Below are 20,411 nucleotides of genomic sequence, written 5' to 3' on the forward strand. Positions count from 1 at the left end.
AGCACTCTTACACAGAGTTATCCTCTGTGTGTTTGAGGCACTGGGCACTAGGAAGCATCTTTCACTGCCTGCATTAGGCATCTAGGTGAGATTCAGAGGATGTAAGCCAGAAGAAAGAGGATGATTCAGAGCCCCTGAATTAGGACATGAATCAGATGATGTGAATTCACAGGTTTGGTGTCACTCATGGGAAGGATTAGGACTTTGAAGTTTCAAGGGAGGCCAGCAAGAAGCTGGTCTCAGTGCAATTCACATATAGAATCATAGAATGGTTAGGATTGGAAGGGACCTCAAAGATCATCTAGTTCCAACCCCCCTGCCATGGGCAGGGACACCTCCCACCAGACCAGGTTGCTCAAGGCCCCATCCAGCCTGGCCTTGAACACCTCCAGGGATGGGGCATCCACAACTTCCCTGGGCAACCTGTTCCAGTGTCTCACCACCCTCATTGTAAAAAATTTCTTCCTGAGATCTAATCTGAATCTTTTTTCTTCCAATTTATAACCGTTTCCCCTTGTCCTATCATTACACCTCCTGGCAAAGAGTCCTTTTTATCTGCGCCTTTATTCCCTTACGCATCGATGGTGCAGAATACATGCGTGCATGTGTGTGTTTCTACAATAGGAACAGCCAAGAGTCCTTACAATGTCCAGAAACATAGTGCCTAGTTCAAGGGTTCAAGCCCAGGCTCTCTGGGGAACCAGCAATAGGTGCATCTCCCATCTAACTCACTAAGTCTCACTCAGGTTGAAGATGGGCTCTTAAGCTCAGAGCCTTGTGACTCACATACACCTCTTCAATTAGCGAGTTTTATTTCATGTCCTGATCTGAGTCAGGATTGCTCCACACCCAGATAAAACCCCCACTGTGTTTAGATCCTCTGTGTGAACCCTAAATATCCCTTGAAGTTTTTAGGACAGTTTGTCTCTGATTTCCCAAATCAATAGGTGTTGACTCTGCAAGGTCATGAAAAAGCAATAAACATAAACTCCTGCAAAGACATTTTGCTCTTCTAAATTCAGCATATTTTAGAAATTCTCAAGCATAAGTCTAGTCCAGTATCATATGTAGCCACAGGCTCCCTGATACCAGTTCCTTGCCCCTGAAATGACTTATTGCTCACTGATCCCTGCCTCTTCATCAATAGATGAGCCAGAAGACAGAAGGCTGAATAGCAAAGAGACTCTTTCCTTCCCTCCCCTGCAGAGTTAGTCAAGTAGGCAAGTGACAAGCAGTTGTGAGGAAAATAAGAGTCCAGCTGCGTGAAGATGAGCTCTGGAGAGGCTGGAGGTGGGGGACAAGAAGGACAAAGCCTGAAAGCAGGCCTTTTCTTTGAAGAGTGCAAACCAAAAGGAGTAAACTAGTCACAAAGAGATGTTGCTGTCCTGCAGGGTAACGAATGTAATAATACAAGGGAGGACTCTATCCCTGAGTCACACTTACAGCAGGATAAACTAATTAAGCTCAACTTTCTTTGAAATGTGAACTTGTGCAATTGCTTGGGTTAGCAGGGACCTCAGATAGGTCACCCCGGTCTTCCTCATGAGTCCATATTGCTCAACCTTTCCTCAGACCCCCAGCATCCTACAGCTGCTTTGAACATCGACCTCCAGGAGCTCTAATAGAAGTTCCCAGAATTTTTGTATGAATAACTTACTTTCATTTTCCACATTATCTTTTTTTCTTTAAATACACAGTGTCCATAATTGTATTTTCTCTGAGGATCAGTCATTTTCAAGGACGTAGCTACTGCTTAGGGGTGACACAGTATTTCCAAGTAGTATGAGGCTGCTGTATTAAAGCAAAGAGACATTAGGAATAGATTTCCACAAGAGTTGAGCTCCTATTTAGGTATTAAGACCTAGATTTTCAAATGTAGTATTAGGTAACTTTTGACATGTAGGCCTTGCTGCCTGCACCATTCATCAGTAGTACATGCGCCACAGCACTTTTGGGAGGTTGCTAGTCTGCACAAGGACTGCTTCACAGAAACAGGAGAAGTGGGAGCTCTATCATGTAGTTCATTTTTAATAAAAGACTTCCTGAATGTTTTATGAGAAATAACAGGAGGAAAGCACAAGTTCTTTGAGGTGGTTTCTGTAACTCTTTTAGAAGAACATTTCAGCAAATACACTCATTAAAGATATTTTTTTAATCTTAAAATCAAGCCGACTTGATTTTATTTGATCCTTTTATTCTTAAGATAATATTAATCTTGCCTAACTTCAACCATCTAAAACGCAGGCATTGTCTTCATTCCCTCCAGAAAGGGTGGACACAGGCACTGCTGGAGTGAATTCACCCCCCTGTTTCAGATACTGTCACAGAATCAGGCTTATTGCCCTTTGGAGCACTTCAAAAAACCAGAGGAAGAACCTTACACTACAGGCAAGTGAAATAAATCCCATCTTAATTAGTTTTTCTACTCAGTATACTTGCATGGCTCCCATTGTTACCACAACTGAACACCCGTACTTTCCAAACCTATTATTCTCACACTCTTTCTATGACAAAGGGCAGTTTTTACCCATTTACAGGCATATATAGCTGAGGCAGGTAGAGGCCAAGATCCAGAACTGCAAAGGTATTTAGCAAGTTAATTGTCTAAATTAGGTGGGTTTCAGTCTCAGCTGACTAATACTCAATGATGTAGACAAAGAAGTGGCAGTTGGGTGCCTTTAGGAATTTGCTAGGATCTAAGCAGAAATGACTTGCCTAAGGATGTATGTCATGGAATTAACCCCAGGTCTCCTGAGCTGCTGTCCTAACCTTTGGAATGTCCTTAACATTAAGCAAATCCTCTGCTGTTTTTGGAATTAAACTTTTGAAGTATTTACAGTCGTGTCTTCTTCTTTGTCAAACTCAAACAAGCTATGCACATTTAAATCCTTTCATTTTTCCTCATAAATCAAACCTGACTCAAAGCCTCCCTTCTCATTTTTTTTGCCTTTCTCTAAGCTCTCCTTAGATGTTAACTTACTGGTAATAGCACAATGAGACCAAAATTCCAGATTGGATCTTTAGGTGTTACTATGATATAAATAAACACATGAATGCAAGCATAAAGACAGAGCTTTCACTAAAATCAGTGAAAATGTTATATTTACTCCAATGAGCACAGAGTTCTACTCTGATACGTAGCATCTGAGCACCATCCATCACAACACAGTGCACTAATATTCTCTGTTGCACTTATAGAAATAATTGACCAAGACCTCAAAATTTAAATACTTAGGACTTGTCAACATGAGAGTCCAGGCACAGTAAGATGTGAATTAGCAGCCTACTGACACACACAAACACGGACACTGCAATCACATCAGACAGACGTGTGTATTAGACTTTTAATTAGAAAGCAGCTTACTTGACTTCAAAAGCAGCCTTAGGACATACACCCTGTGACTGGTCATGCACAGAATTAGTTGAAGAAGATACCACACTGTACACTGTTATTCTAGTTCACCAGCACGCTGACTTCCGCATGTAGACAAACCTTATCAGACCAGAGCAGGCTTCAGTATTGGGCGATATGTGTTTCTTAGAATAATCTTGGGGAGAACTGCTGAATGCTAAGCGTGTCCTCTGACTTCACTGGGACTTGCACCTGGGTTGTAATAAGGGCCAATTTATAAAATAGGCTCTATTCATTTAATCTGTGTTGATATTTTTTTGGAAATTATCTCAGTAAGGTGAGACAGAAAATCAAGTTTCTGAAGGGAGAGAGAGAGTCTCACACTATTCCAACAAATGACAAGATGAAAACCTGTTTCTGGTACTGCACAGGTGCATTTCTCCCCTTCTAGGACAGCAGCCTTGATCTCTTAACTAATGAAAACAATCCTATATCAACTTTGAATTATCATCAAAGCATACTCATGGTGGGTTTTTTTTTTTTGGAAACTCTAAGTACAGACTATGGACAGTTTGTGGGAAACATACAGGTAAAGTATCATGCATCTTTCAAGAAAGAGGTTTCAATAATTGTAAAAGGTTTTCCAGACTTCACATAATTAGAGGCACATTTGATCGACTCCAGTATTAAACAGACCACAGAAACCTCATACAGTTACCCTTATACTGAATCCAGTAGCTTGTTTATGGACTAGCACTTATTGTCCAAATAGGATTCAGTTTCTGGGGACATCAAGAAAACAAGATTCTGCAATTCTTCCATTGAATTGCCTTGCCTGTCTTCTGAAATATAAAAAGATAATACTCCTACACCAAAATCAGAAAGTTTTGCCCAATCACACAGCTTCAAAACAAGGAAACATGTTTGTTCTGTGTCAGGGTTTCCAACCTATGTCTTGTGAACCACAAGAGGAACATGCTGCTTCAACATTTACACAAACCAGAGGATCCCACGCACCACCATATCTCTGTAGGGAATGAAGAATAAGTACTTAGGCAGCAAACACTGCCAAAAACTCAAATGCCTATTTTGGGACTTTCTCCCAGCCTAACAGAAAAGCAGGAGGTGGAAATGACAGCTACAGAAGAAAAGACACCCATGGGACTGAGGTCACATCTTCAACTTGAGCATGTCCAAAAAGAGCTCTGAGCAATTGCTGCTGCTGTCACAGTATAGCTGGGTTTTCTTTCTGAGTGGTGGCACTCACAAGCTAAGCCTGGGAAGCTTTCCGTAACATAATATATTCGTACCTCAGACCAGATTGCATCAGTAGGATCTAATAAAACTAATTGGAAAAAAGCTTCTGATCTAGAAGAAAACACTGGAGACACTGAGGATCCTGGATCCATGCAAACATAATGCTCACAAAGTCTTGCTGGCTCTACAGAACAAACTATTTCCACAATGTCAATCATTAATTTCTCCATCCTCTGCCAACACCTTTTCAACTTTTCTAACTGCTTGTGCTCACACCTCTTTTCCCATGTGGCTCAAAGAAGAATGAAGAGAGAAAACACAATTTTAAAAGGGTCGTGCCTTCCAAGCATCAAAACACTATTTTGTTGAGAAAAGAATGAAAACAAATAGTACAGTGCCTACTGCAAGGCCTTGTGAGATTCCCTCAAGGCCATCACAATAGACTGTGGTAATCTCTGCTGATACTTACACCGGAGATAATAACACTACTTATATTCAAAGCCACTGTGTCCCATACAATTTCACTTACAAAGATGAGTGTAGGGCTTTATAGATAGTCTAATAGCTTATCTTGGAGGTGTTAGATCCCACTTTCCGTTGTGTCATGTGAATTCCTGGATGGAAAAAACCCACAATGAATCACAGTGCATTCCAAAATGTTCTTCTCGCATCACTTCAGTGGCATTTACCTTGTTTGCGGGGAAAGGAAGGAAGGAAAGGACAGAAAGGATGGAAAGTACTTTTTATCCTTTTTTTTTGTTGTTAAATCCTATTCATTAGAGCAGGTTTTGTTATCCTTAAAGCAGGGTGATAACCTAGAATAAAAATAGAATTAAAGCCTGTCTTTACTGAGAAAATTACCATCCATATTTCAGCACTGACCAACTGCAGAACAGCTGTGTCTGTGGTATCGGTGGCATAAACGCTATCATAAACAAAGGCATTTTAACCATTGTCATGAAAACCTGACACAAGACCTGAAATTTGTTCAAATACTCTCCCTTTAACAGCTTAACACCCAAAATGCAAGATTGCTACTGAGTAGAGTAGCCTTAGGGAGTGAGGTTTCTTCAACATGTCAGGAACATTTCTGGGAACTGACAGGATACGGGATAACTGTGCCTGAACTTCTTACAAAAGCACAAGAAAGAGTTAAACTGTAGGAAGGAGATGAAATTTCAGAGGCAAGAAGAGTTTGGAGGCAGGAGCAGCTTGTCCTGTGCCTCAAAACCTTCTGGAGGACTGCTGCAGCAAAGAGGTGAGGATGGGCTATTTCAGCAAGGAGACACCAAGCCCCTGTGCCATAGGACATGCTGGCAGCCAGCACGGACCCAGCACAATGGGAAAAACAGGGATAAGCCAAGCAGAATCTCACCTTGGGTGTTAAACTGAATATGACAATTTCATTCTACTTTTTTTTTTTTTCCCCTCTTGCTTTGAAACCAGATGTTTGGGATTAGGAGAGACAAACTCCCCGCACTGTCTGCTGCACGTACCTCCTGCTTTTCTGTCAAGGTGGGAAAAGGTACAGAAATTGGCATTGGACCTTTCAGCAGTGTTTTGTGCCTAAGTATTTATTCTTCATCCTGACACATCAATGTACAATAGCAACAAATTGAGGAAAAAACTCAACCCTTCCATCACTGTAAGAGCCAAAGCACAGTTTTTCATCTATCACCAGGTAGCCAGGATTTGATTTTAAGCACCATTGAGGAGATCAATGTTTGTGTTATAAGTTTCATAACGGTGCTCATGTTGCCATTTAGGAAAGCAATGAACTGCAGCAAAGTCATAGGAAGCAAAGGACAGAGGAGCTTCAGGCAGCATAATAACTGATCTTTACTTGAAAGTGTAAATCTCCAGGGAAAAAGAAAAAAGAAAACCAAAAAACAGATATATGAATTTTCAGAGGGATACCATAAGGATATCAGTCTGCCATTTTCACCCTCACATATATTTTATTTTGTGAGTTTAATCAATCTTCAGCCTAAGCAGTCTATAATGATTTTATCTACAGGTGGAAAATCTTCCCATGTGAGAACTCCCTTAATTTCACTGAAAGGTGCACAAGTTGTTGGGTGTTATATTGGGAAAGATATTTCTTTGCCATAGATTCATTTTTAACTTTTTTTTAAGATGAGGCAGCTTTATGAGATAATATATGTCTGCTTTTTTGTAGATGTCACTAGAGGACTATAAACACCAAGTCATAACTCCAGAGCAAATCTGTACACTGCAAATGCTATTACCCAGGACACTCATCTTAAAAAGATAGACAGCACAGAACAGCTGAGGTAAATGCACCTTTTCTTGTAAAAAGAGGACCCAAAAGACCCTTAAGCCTAAACAATGTTAGTAACTATCTTAGATGCATCAATTCTCTCACTTTTTCCTATATTAGGTGGGACTGACATTCCAAAAATTACATCCAGCCAGCTTTTTCTTAAAGCCTTTAAAACTAAGTTCAATTTGCAAAAGAGTAAATTGGGTCTTAAATAAATACCTTGGATTTCATCAGGTCTGAGAAAACCTCAGTTCTGACAACATTATATACCGTAGAAGACATCAGATCAACAGACCACAATGATTCAGACAGTCATTATGTAAAACATCCTTGTCTACTGAAATTGTTTTAGCCAAAGGATTAAATAAATAAGAGAGATTTATGATCTTAACTGCCTCTTCAGTCACCCAGGTTCAGCATTAGAGACCAGTATAAAACCTGTCTCCTGCTCTTACCAGGCTTTGCATGTAGCCAAACCTGCTTAACAGCAGGTCCTCCATGGCACCTGGGCCATTGGATCCACAGACAGCAGTCGGGACCATTCCAAACTGCTCAGTGCTGTGGTGTTCAAAAGCAGGCATTCCTCTGCCCAGCCTACTTGCAATGCCATAGTGGGCTCCAAGCGTGCCCAATTCTCCCACAGGCTGAAATCAGAAGATCTGCCTTTCCCAACACCTTTGTCTAGCAGCCCCAAGGTTAGTGCACTCCTTCAAGAACAGGTAGGATTGGGCTCCTGATGATTAATTCAATAGTGTAGGTCAGTATCAAATCGGAAATATCAACACTGATATCAAAATGTTAATTGGAGCAGGTCCAGTAAGAGAAATCTTATCCCTGAAAGATGATATTGTGACCATATCAAGCCATAGTCCCTTTCTGTTTGAGAACAGAGCACTGACAATAAAATGGAACTGTGGTGGCTGGGAAAGCCACACTCCCAAGCACCAGCAACACCACTGCTCAGCCATGGGCCTGAAAAACTGCCGTTCCACATCACCTCAGGCAAGAGGTGACCTGAACCACTGAAATATGTGATAGAGATATTTCTTTTTATTTTAATTTTTGACACAAAGAAAAGACTGACCTTACATAGATATCTATCTGCTGGGTGAGCTCATGGCTGAGGTGCTCACATCTGCAGCTCAGGGCCTAAGCCGCAGAGTGCTCCTGCTAACATTCTGCAGGCTGGCTTACAAGCCTTTCCACGTGACTTCTGGCTTTTGGGGAACCCACCTCAATCACCCAGTCAGCGCACAAGAAGAGATAGCACTTGCTTAGTACCTCAGTCCCTGCTTCTCTTTACAGCTCTTCTCCCCAAATGCTTTCAGTATCTACCGCTAACTTCAGTCTCTGCTTTCCTTTTTCAGCTTTTAGAGGTGCTAATTTCTTCTAAAGACATAGGACGTAGCTGTTATCTCTCCACTATTTGGAGTTATCTCTCCAAATCACTAATTTCAGTTATGTGCCTCTAACTTACAGCAACTGAAGAAGCAGCTTGTTATATCTTGATTTTCTTGGAACATAACAACTGCTGTGATTCCCATGGACACTCTCCACTTCCTCAGGGCAGTGGTTTTATCTACAAGCTGTAGCAGAAGTTTGCCCCTCAACTCCAGAGTACATCACATTAGTGTGACATGTAGAGTGGTTTGTGCTAAATTAATACCCACCGCTTTGAATGGTTTTCCTGCCATTAAAATGGTCATTAGGAAACCCCTGACCCAGGACTACTTTTGCAGGATCCCATTCCGGAAGTATACTTTATTAACCTAAATCCCCAAAACGAAGACACGCACATTTAAAGATCCATTGACCAAAAAAAGATCCTTACTGAAAAGTGGTACTACATTTCAACTTTACGAAGAGGACAGAGGTAATAAAGATATCTGCTTTTATTAGCTCACCCTTTATGCTTGGATTGCTGTTCCATTCAGTTGACCTGTTTCTACAAATTAATGACTTACAATATTTTGCTCTTAGAAACCTGGATGACACCAACTGTCTCCACTATCAATGTGCTAAGATACATGAAGATCAGGTAAAAATTGGTATGCCTGCTCCCTAGATGAAAAAAAAAAAACAACCCTGAATTATGTTTTCTCCTTCTTGGCAAATTTGTGTTTCTACATAGTATTTCTAGCAGATTTTTTTTTTCTTTCTTTTGAAGACAAGAGGTCTGCTCCAGTTGAAACACAAATGCTTAGAGTCTCTGACTCAAAGTATTACATGGCTTAATGGCTCCAAGAATTCCAGAACAGCTCATGTGCAGACTTTGTGCCTCTAGAAAATCCTCTGACTTCCTTATAGTATACGTCCCCAGAATAAAGTGGAATATTTGAAGCTGCATTGCTCAGAAATTAATCTGCTAAACTAAGGAGGTCACAGAAACTAAAAGTCAGGTTAATTCAATTTAATTAATTTATTGAGGCATTAGGCCAAATTTGCTATTTATCTTTCACAATAGGGGATCTCATAATGCCATTACAAATTCAACTTTGCCCTGATGCTTATATCATTCAACAGCAGAAAAACAGGCTGAGACTTCTGTTTATTCTACGAAATAAAATTGTTTTTGTTACTTGTCTTTTAGAGGAAGCCACATCTCTTCATCTTCTGTACTTGCTGGCTCTTGCCCTACGCTATGGTTGAAAGTAGGGTTTGGGTTTTTGTTTAGTTGGATACATCACTGGTGCTAAACACAAAGGGATTTTCATTTCTAGCTGGGACCTCTTGATGCTTCTGCAATATAGCTAATAAATCAATAAGAACTTCTCTGAATTACGAAAGGGTCACTACTTGCAACTAATGACTATACATACAGAAGTGATAGATCATGACTATCCATATCTTATGCATGCTTCCTACTAAAATAAAGATTTTAAGAAATATCGAAGTCAGATACAAATAAATTTGTTCCTGTGTCTCCTCTGATTTCTGTTAAGCAACAACGGATCTTCAGAAATGTAACATGGGATCACCCTGTTAGCAGAACATAGTATAGTGGTTTTGAAGATGTATTTTTGTCCTTAATAAAGGTTTTCAGGCACCTTCTTAAAAAAGAAAATGAGTAATGAAATTAAGCAAATTATTTTTAACCTGCATTTTATATGCAGGTGGAACACGTCTTTTGGAAATCAGAGAACAGAAATAGGAATGTTACATCTTGTAAAGGTACAGAAAGAACCTTTCTTATGAAGAAACTCAGAAAAATACTGTGGAGAAACTTAAAGTTGAGGCTGATTCTTTCTGTAAATCTTGGAGAAAACAAACTGCATTTGCAACACTGTGTCATTACTTGTCGTTGCCTTTCATTTCATTTTATTTCCCTTGCTCAAAGTGTGGCTGTTTAGCTGTCTTGATACCAAAGGATGTAATGAACAGTTTTCCTTTATTACACTATTCTAAAGCCTTTTAGCATAAGTCTTCATAAAACCTCACATATGTGCATTATAAAATTACATGGAATAAGTTCCATATGAAAAATTCATCATATTTCTTCTTCCTATTTTTTAGCAGAGATTCTGACATTAAGCATGAAAGCAAGAGACATTGTTTTAATTCTTCATTGTGGAAGGAAAAAAAAAAAAATCAACTTTTTGCTTTTGGTTGGGAAAGAATTTTTTACATACTCCCTCTTTGCAGTCTCTCCCTTGCAAAACCAAAAAAGGATTTTAGACAGACAAAAATTAACCACAATTACATGGAGTGTGTCATTGATAAATTCCAGGGGAATATAACAGGCTAGGTAGGCACATACCATTAGATCTAGCAGTTCAAAATGTTTAAATTCTAGCCAAGATTAAGCTGGAATATTTGGCCACATCAGCTTTCAGGACTGCATTTAACTTTTAAAAGACTTGATCTGACTCTAGATTTAGACTTGAAGAAAGTACCTCTTTCAAGACAGCATTTTGCACAGCAGTCTTTAAACATCTTTAAACATGTGCTTAAGTCCCTTGAAGTCAGTAAGCACAGACAGACTGAGAACAGGCGCAAGTCTTTCATTTCATGACAGCCTTAGTTTTGTATAATTTTCAGTTAATCCCAGGCTTTCTCTTTCCAGTGCATTTAGTCCTGAGTTATGCTGAGGCAAGATGAGATCAGAGTCAGGGCTGCAGGGTCCCCAGGATTTTTGGAAGGGGACATTCCAAGAAAATCAATAACTTGTCTCCTCCCCATCCCCTTGGAAAAAAATAAATAAGAAAACAGCAATAACAAATACTCAACATATCATTGTAGTATGCTCAGATGTTACAGAACTTCTTAGCCTCTCTTCTTCTGCATGACATTTGCTTCCTGCAAGTCTACTGATTCACTGACCAACTAGATTGGAAACTGTTTAATTGTGGATATTTGTTTTGCTTTTAAACTGACCACATTAAAAGAAAAAGCTCACACGACTCTTCTCGCTGTTTATAGTAACACAGGAAGAAAAATACGCAAAGACGTACAAAAAGGATCCGTGTTACTGAAAGTTGAGTAATACATACATTGTGAAAATCACGCAGTGCAGGGTTACAGGTCTCCCTGTACATATAAGTTCTAGAGGATTAATTTGTCTTTAGCCATATATATCCTGAACCCTTTAGGAATCATCCTGCAAATTAAGGTTGTGAATAAATGCCTCTAATGTACTGTCCTTAGTCTGACCAGTGAAGCTGACTATTAGGTAAACTGTTAGGTGCCGGCAGAGCTCTGAACCTTAACCACATTTTCCAGTTGTGTTGCAGGGAAGTGCAATGACTTAGTTAAGGCCAGTATAACGTTCTAGGCTTAAATACCACACCCATCACCCTGATAGTCGAATTGAGTCAATGATTCAACACAGATGGGAGTCCAGGTTCTTCTTGGCTTACTGTTATCTGTTCTGCCCATTAGGCTATATGACTTCCATAAATTATTTTGGAGTTCCTGTTAAAAGAAAATAAATCCACATGATGCTAAATGCTGCCTCCCAACTGTAACACAAACTGGAATTTTGGACCACAGCACTGCTGCCTGACTCATCCTGGATCCCCTCCATGTGACGTTGGATCCATCTAAGCTGAGGAGAGTGGAATAAAAGGGTTGCAGGTTTTCTCCTTTTTTTTTTTTTTTATCACCCACTGTCAGATAACACGTGGATGTTCACTCAGCATGTCTCCGGGATGTGAAAAATAACAATAGCAAAGAGGGGCCTTCCTGAATACACAAGGATAGAAAAGAGAAGATAACAGGACTAAGGATTTATATAGGGATAATTTAAGCATTGACTCATTGCCATTGCTACGTTTATAAAATACGTAAAACCCAGACAGAAATAATGGGGTCGGGGGGAGACTGTGTTAAGAGGTACAGCAGAGGTGCAGCACTATAAAAAAGATAAAAATAGTTCACCCGTGGAGCAACAATTTGCTTCACACGTAGTTTAAATACAGCCACCCCACTTCACATCTCATGGGCATGGCTTTACTACGACCTTCTCTGTTGCTTGTTTGTATTTGGAGAACATCCAGACAGCAAGGGAAAGAAACACATCACACCTTCGCTCTGTCTGTTTGATTTACTGACTCTCAGCAACCACCTCAAGCGTCTTCCACGGGTTAAAAAGACAATGGGCCAAATAAAGCCCTGACTATCCTGCAGGCTGCCTTGCCAGGAGAGTGCGGTGGGAAAGCCTGCTTAAACCAGCGTCAAAGGATTCCCTCATATAGGAAACCTCAAAGAGTATAGAGGTGGCTCAGTGGCCAATCCCAGCACCAGGGGTTTTAGCCAAAGAAATGCCGGCATGTGCTGGGAATTCAGCTGATTCCCAGCTGGTGACTCAGCCTCTCTGGAGCCACAGGTAACCGGTATGTCTACATTGCAGTGGTGCACAGTGAAGAGACACCTGAGATTACAACTTCTGTATTTTTAACAGCAAAAAGAAGAACAAGAGAAAAGGCAGAACAGGGATTCAAAAACTGTCCAGAAATACAGCATTATTTTGACCACCCTAAGCTGACAGCATCCTCACAGAGCGACTATGAATGATTATGACTTTCTGCAGATTAAACCATAAAGATCCTGACTGTGTGGGGCATTTGAACCTCCACTTGTTCTTTGATAGAGTGGAAAGAGATGCCAAGTATATTCCTTCTTCTAGGACCAAAATAGGGTGAGGTTTTATTGGGAGTGTTTCATTCTTCGGCTTTGCTTTTTAACATCTTGGTGTTTACAGTGTTGACTTGCTTAATTATCATTATTTAATCTCTGAGTAATGATGATGCAGTATCCTCAAGTGTTGTAAAAGGCTCTTTCCCAATGAACAACATCTATTTCCATTTAATATTCTAGCTTAATTAAGACTTTTTCTTTTTTTTTTTTTTTTTTTGTTTTCTTTTTTTTTTTTTTTCCTAGGGCCTTGTTTCATTTAATTCCATTGCAAAATCCCAATAGAATCTCATGGGTGCAGTGTAATTTGCATAATGAACACAGTGGTATCTGCAGTGAAAACATCACCTCTCAGGGAAAAGAAAAAAAAAAAAAAGAAAAAAAAAAAAAAAAAAAAAAAAAAAAAAAAAAAAAAAAAAAAAAAAAAAAAAAAAAAAAAAAAAAAAAAAAAAAAAAAGAAAAAAACTTCAAACTATTGAGAAGTAGAGCGAGATCAGAATTTTATAGTATTTTGGAAGGTCAGCTGATGCAACAACCTGCAGTGGGAGAGAAGCAGGTGGAGGCTGGTACTTGGGAGTGGGATCCAAAAGAAGTATCACTTTTCTGGGGATCTGACGGCACCTACCCACCAAACCTAAACTGAGGGCAGGAATACAACTCAAAATTATATTTTTCTGAGATTTAGTCACCCTACTCAGCACAATGGAAGATACTTCTCTTTTCCCAGGGTTGTTGTCCTGAAAGCATCTTACACCAGCTCTTGTAACTGCAGTTGTCCTTATGTTTTGAGACACGGCAGAGGTTACTGGTGAAGCTGTTATTTCCATTTCTGGTTAAAGCACTGCCTAGGCAGAGCCCACATACTGGCTGTGGGAGACTTTGGCTCAAAATCTTACTGCCCTGTTAGGAGCTCATCTCTCTGCGCTTGGACGCCTCACCTAACAGGGAGTCTGCTCTGTTCCCCATACCCTAAGAATCCCTGTTGGATTGAACCAGTGGTAAGGAGAGGGAAAGTAAATTTAGTTCCTGGATCTCAGGCTAGTCTGGATGTCCAAGCCAAAATAAAGTTCAAATAAAAGTGAAGCCAAGCTGCTCAGCCTGATCAAGGCTAAAACACGTCTATTTATGAGGCATCTCAGAGTAGGACTTGTCTTGGAAACTTTAAGAAAAAGAGGTGTGACACCTGCAGAATTTGAGACCCTCTATTGACAGCAGGATTACAAATATGGATTGAAATACCCCAATTCCTCTTTAGAAAGATATTTAGACATCCAGCTTTCAGATATTTAGTAAAGACCTTGGCTCTTTCATACCTTGCAGGAGATGATGAGTAGTGCTTTTCTGGATTGGGCCCATAATAAGGTAAACAAAATGATTAAAAGGCAAAGATGAAAATCACATCAACTATACTAATAAGGGTTTGAAAAACACTATTAAAATGTTGTAACATATAGTATTAAAAACCTCATAATGGTAAACAGTGAAATCAAGTCTCTCTACCAGCTCCCTAGATCTGCAAGTGAGCAGTAAAAAAAAAAAAAAAAAAAAAAAAAAAAAGTTGCATGCTAAAATTCTTGCAAAAGTTCTTTCCTGCATCTTCATGGCCTCTGTCAGAGCCACAGATGAAGCCTTTAGCTGCTGCTTTCTCAGCAAAGTGCTCTCTGCTCGTGGTCAGACTGCCCCATTGATCTCTATTGTTCTTGGACAAATATTCCCAATTCAAATGAAAATAAAGGTTTTTTCAAGGCAACATAGGTGCCTGCTTTGTGCTCCTTCAGTACACAGCCACCAATTACCTACGGCGCTCAGGAATGTTTCCTTTCTAGAAACAACAACTTTAATTTTGTAATAATCACTGCAAAACAAGGGGCTTTACCACCCTCCGTGCTATTGCACAGAGCAAAGTAGAGGTTGTCAGTGTGAGAAGACGAATAATCTCATTTGAGTTGAGCACCCCAGGCCAACCAGGTGCTGTGCAGCTCCTGGTGATGGACACGTCCGGCACAGATGCGCCCATATGCTGGAGGACTACATGGAAAAGAAGGAATTTTACCACCGCTCCAGCACGCAACAGTTTCGCTGATGGACTTGGGGTGACCGTGCCCACCCTGCCCTTCCCATCGCCCTGAGACACCTTATGGGACGCAGCAGCAGGCGCAGAGGTGCCGGGGCTGAGGGAAGGAAACACCTCTCCCTCCTCCCGCCCCGCTCCCATCTCCCCAGCATTCACACACACACACACCCGGCTCCCCAAAACTGTCTCCTCTTTGCCCCTGACTCCCCCCAAACCCACCTCCCATGGCAGAGCCGAGGGATTTTCCCAATCCGGCGCACCTCACCTCCTGGATGACAGCAAGGCAGGTGGCCTGGGGACCGCCGCCAGGTGCCGGCACTCGCTCCGCGGCGACCCCGTCGAGGCAGAGACAAGCGGAGGGTCCGGGACAAGCAAGAGGAGACCCCACGCACTTTTCCTTCCTTCCACCCACCCTCCCTCCCTCCCTTTAGCCCTTCTCCGCGGCGGCGGAAAAGTGCTCCAGAGCGCGGCGGAGCGGCGCAAAGTCGCGGGGAGGCGGTGGGGGCTGGCTGGTACCTGCCAGGGAGCCGGAGAGGCGGCGAGGTGCGGGGTGAAGCCGGTGCGGGACCGGGGCCGGTGGCCGGGTTTTGGGAGGCGTTACGAGCCAGGCGGGCTCCTCCCCGGCGGCGGCGGCGGAGGGTCTCGCTCCTTCTGCGCGGAGTGTCAGACTTTCCCCTGGCTTCCCTTCCTCCATCCCCGCCACCCCTTTCCACTCCCTCGCACGCACATGCACACCCCTCCAGCAAATGGGCTGCTTCGTGTGTGTGCGTGTGTGTGTGTGTGTCAGCTCAGACACACACCCACTGCCGCCGCTCCCGCCGTCGGTCACAGCCCCGGCCAAGCGGGAGATACTCACTCCGCGGAAAAGTCGCGGAGCGCACACACGGACAGGCAAATTCCGTGGCAACAACATGCCCACCCTGCTGAGACCGGGCACCCTGTGCTCATGTCCCTTTCCCTGGACCACAGACACCCCCCCACGGCCCGAGCTGCCGGATCGCACACACCTGTGAGTTTGCACATCCCAAACCTACTCGTGTGACCACCCTCCACAGGTGCTGCTCCGCATCCTGATACCTAAAGCAGCCCCAGGTCCACTCACGTTATTCCCGTGACACATTCCCGCTGGGGCTGAGCTGTGGGTCACGGGCTGGTAGACTGGGAGTGAAAAAACAAAAAAAAAAAAAAAAAAAGAAAAAAAAAAAAGCCAGCTCCCCACACTTACGATAAGGAGAAAGCAACTGGGTAGTGGCCCAATGTTAGGGGTTGGTGCACATTTAAAAGTAGCCCACATGCAAAGCCCTAGCTGCCAGGGATACATCTGTCGTTGCATTTATTTGTTTTGCCCGTGGAATGTGCTACATCGGTGGTTCTCCAGCTTTTGCATGCTGCAGACCACTTCCTAAGAGAGAAATTTTCTCCTGGACCAACCCACTCCCACACCAAACCCTTCTCTCCAACATATTTCCTTCTGCGGCTGCCCGAGGAAGAGCCTTTCTGCCCACAGGCTGAGAGCCATTGAACTCATGGCACAGATAATATCAGACACCTCCAGACAAGGCACACTGGGGCTCTTTCAAAAACTGTGTTTCCCCTAGTAACGAGTTCAGATTGAAAGTCCTCAGCTGGTGATTTGGTTGCAGAACAGACTCTGACTGTTGCTCCCATGAAATAACAGGAGAAGCAAAGAAGTCTAGAGTAATATATTGGAGTTTCCACCATGGTACTCACCTCAGTAGAACTTCATCCTCACCTACCATTCACAGAGAAGTCAGATGGGTGGTCTGGGTCTACAGGATAGCCTCTAAACATGGGTTTCTTTCTAAGTTAACCAAAAGCCAGATTCACACTTTTTTACTTATGTTTTTTAAACAGTTTGTTACTACGGTACCAAGCTGATGATGTTTTTATAAACTCTGCACACACAGATACACAGACTGTGCTTGTCTACATATGTTTTATATTCCCACAAAATTGAAGAATTTTAAAACAGGTTGTTTCGTAGTTGCCATTGACTTCTGCTGCTTAAGGCCTTCAAAAGAGCATTTGATACCTGATTTTCCACATTCATTTCATTATCATTAATAAAACTTTCTATTGCTTTAATCCCCGGATGGCACTGTTTAGTAAAAATATCTTTGTGATCAGCATGATGCAGATTAGAGCACAGTGTGTGTTTTAAATTCCTGTGGAATGATTCCTGCACTATACCTTTTTCCCAGATTCTCATTGAACATCACAGGCACTCTGCTGGTAATGACTTTCTGCCCCAGAAGAAGCTAAAGAAAGAGAAAATGAGGAGCAGGTTGATGGAAGAAAAATCCCTGTTGATTTTCGAAGCATTCATTCAAACTGCAGAATTGGGCTTTGATATATTCTGAAAACATGAATCCTGGTAAAAAGAAAACATACTGAAACGTAACGCTTACTTCATGTGCTGGAGATGCTTTAGACTCCTGAGAAAAGGAAATCGGTATGAATGTCCCCTTTTCTCATTTGTGGAGCCAGCCTGCAGTCTCTGTGAAATGTAAAACAAATTATTTTGGAAATGGTTTTATTATAGTAGCTACTTTTTTCTTCTTCTAAATCATGAGAACACATATTTTTGGTGGAATACATAGCAGAAGATTCATCTTTCAAGAATTATAAAAAAAGAATTTGTGAAATTAATTAAACTCTTAACTTCTTGAAGTGGAAGAAACCAAGAAAAAAGATGCCCTCTTGTGGCTGTTTGCTGAATGAAAACCGGGAAAGTTCATAAAATTTCTGTGCAGAGTGGGCAGAATGAACATGCCTTTTTATTCCTTGTTGTTAGGGCTGTAAAACAAGGTTACACAAGGTCATGCCATGGGCACAGGCTGAGAAGACGTTCACCATCTGCACAGTACCATTTAAAATGATCAGTTGATGCATTCCTTGGCATTGTGTTTTAAACCACTGTTCAGAAAATCCTGGAGTCGATAAGTACAGCTTCACTGGGAGACATTGGAAGGAATTTTACCTTCTCAGTGTCTGCACTAATGCTATTTCTTTGAATGACCTATTTGGCCAGCACTGTATTTGCCGTTTACAGGGTGTTCAAAATGCCCCCAAAATTCTAGGAATTTCTGCCAAATTTACAGAAATAATCTAAAATTTTAATAGGAAAGGAAGGGTTTCTTTCAACATTTTGAAGATGTGATCATTATAATGATGGCAATGAAAATGGAAACAGAAAGGACATTGACTATTAGGTGGAAGAAGTATTCAACAGGTTCTTACAAACATGAATTTGAAAAGTGTTTTCTTTTTTTTCTCTTTTTTTTTGCCTTTTATAGTTAATTTGAGGATCCACTGAGACCAAATTCCACACTCAGTGCCCTGGAGAATTGCTCAAATTTCCTGTAAAGCTGAGTGGCTCGTTAAAGAGCAGAAGTTGAATATCGGAGATCTGCTTTTTTCTCTTTTCTCATTGAACAATAATACAAGCAGGAATTAAATGATCGTTGGCAAATAATAAAACTTAAGAAGTAAGATAAGCTGGGTTTGTTATTTTCTGTTCACTTGCTTTTCTGCTTGATCATAACTCTGAACACTGTCCAGATACTGTAATGCCAAACTGGCATATTTCAGAGGAAACTATTTTCATCTGAGATAAATTGTCAAAGCAGATAGATGTTCTCTTAGTGAAGGCTGCAGGAGAAACACGAGACAGCAGCATGCTGCCACACTATAGGCATTTATCTTTATGTTGAATGTTATTATTCCTTCTGCAAGTAGTCACAGAAGTGCCTGCAGCACTATGCAATGCAATGATGTCGCTTAAATCTCTTAAGGAAAGAGACCATTTTCCAAAAGTAAGGCTAAACTTTTTGCTGCCTAGTGAATCTCTTCCAACTGAACAACTATGCCTTGGTTTTCTCTAAGGTCCCTCATGAGAAGACCTTGTAAGTCATGCCCAACTCTGAAAATTTTCAACAAAACTGCTCACTCTCTACTGACAAGACCAAGAATCTGGGTGTTGACATACAAACCTGGGTGGCTTGAATTCTGGCAGTGCTTGTTCCCAGCCACCCATCCCTGCCTCTACTCCCAGCAGTGGACACGAAAGTGTCAAACATGGAGAACTTCTGTACCTGACATGTTAAGTAAAGCCACTGAAACCCCAAATTGACTTATTTTAATCTGTTGGATTGCAAACTGGAGCAGTGAAGGAGATGCTGCATGTGCAGTTCAGCTCCTCACACACAAGGGGATTTTTGCCTTGTCTGAAGGGTTAGAGCCGAGTTTGCCCATTGCCCTCTGCTGACTCAGCTTGGCTGACCTTTGGGGGTCTCCAGGGCAAGACAAAGGACTCTGATCACTCCCTCTCCCACCGGTTTGGGAAGAGGAGAATCTGTGTAATTCCAGTGTAGGTAATCATAATGCAGCACCTACACAGTAGTCCATACTGATTTCATGTCTTCTCTCACCCCAAAATGCCTTAAAGCCAGGGTTGGGATCTGCTCCTTTCTTTTCTATATAATATAGCTTGGACAGTGCTTTGACATTGCCATTGTAATCTGATTTATTCATAACTATTTCTTCTTAAATAGCTTTTTGTTTTGGTTTGTTTGTTTGTTTGTTTTCCCTTTAGTGTAATTACATGTAGGTCATCACAGAGAACCGGGCAACTGTATTGTATCCTATCACCCACCACACATGGGCTTGAGGAGTATAAAGTTGCAGACACTGACTGAGCCTGCAAAACCTTACTGAAAAGGGTTTCTATAAGTTCTTTGATTTTATTTTTCACCTGAATGTCTCGAATTCTACCTGATCTAAAGCACTGAGGACAAGAAGCAGCCAGCGTAGAAAGAGGAAGTCAAGGCTCTTTCAGTCTACCAGTTTGTGAAAATGCTCAGCATGCACTGTAGATTGCATCAGAAGAAATCCTGCTGGGGGTTAGAATGCATGAAGGGAGGAATTTGTAGCCCCTGCAGCCCCCAAATAAGAACCAAATTTCACTTCATTGATTGCTATAAGGTGTAAGAGAAAATGTGACTCCACTGAGTTAGAAAAGTCTAAGATGGTACATAAAAGGAGCCAAAGCCTTCCTTAAAAATACTATGTAAAAGTAGAAGATCCATCTTTGTCTTCCTGCGAAATTCCTGGCTAATTATCAAAACTTAGTCATAAAGGATCAGATCCTAAATTAATGAACATGTTCAAATGCTATTGGAGCTCACAATGTTTAACTTTGTTCAGCACATCACAGGGTTAGCTACAAATTACGCAACATCACATCCCAGGTACTTTATTGTCACTATTTAGTCCCTCAAGTTTCTCAAGAC

The 20,411-nt window shown here is 41.4% G+C and overlaps 1 protein-coding gene across 6 annotated transcripts in view; it reads right to left on the reverse strand.

Moving 5' to 3' along the window:
- Positions 1-16,222, reverse strand: part of SEMA3D (sema domain, immunoglobulin domain (Ig), short basic domain, secreted, (semaphorin) 3D) — a 148,460-nt gene extending 132,238 nt beyond the window's left edge. Inside the window, exon 1 of one of the 6 annotated variants that reach the window (XM_014963798.1) lies at positions 16,202-16,222. The gene's annotated coding sequence lies outside the window, so the exon portion shown is untranslated. Of the gene's footprint in view, positions 1-3,364; positions 3,453-15,318; positions 15,495-15,615; positions 16,042-16,106 lie in introns of those variants that run through there. The other 5 variants (XM_014963796.1, XM_014963792.1, XM_014963794.1 and 2 more) reach the window with 5 other exon arrangements.
- Positions 16,223-20,411: the final 4,189 nt, after the last annotated feature.

The sequence above is a fragment of the Calidris pugnax genome, unplaced genomic scaffold (assembly GCF_001431845.1).
Source record: "Calidris pugnax isolate Ruff unplaced genomic scaffold, ASM143184v1 scaffold44, whole genome shotgun sequence".
Taxonomy (NCBI): Eukaryota; Metazoa; Chordata; class Aves; order Charadriiformes; family Scolopacidae; genus Calidris; species Calidris pugnax.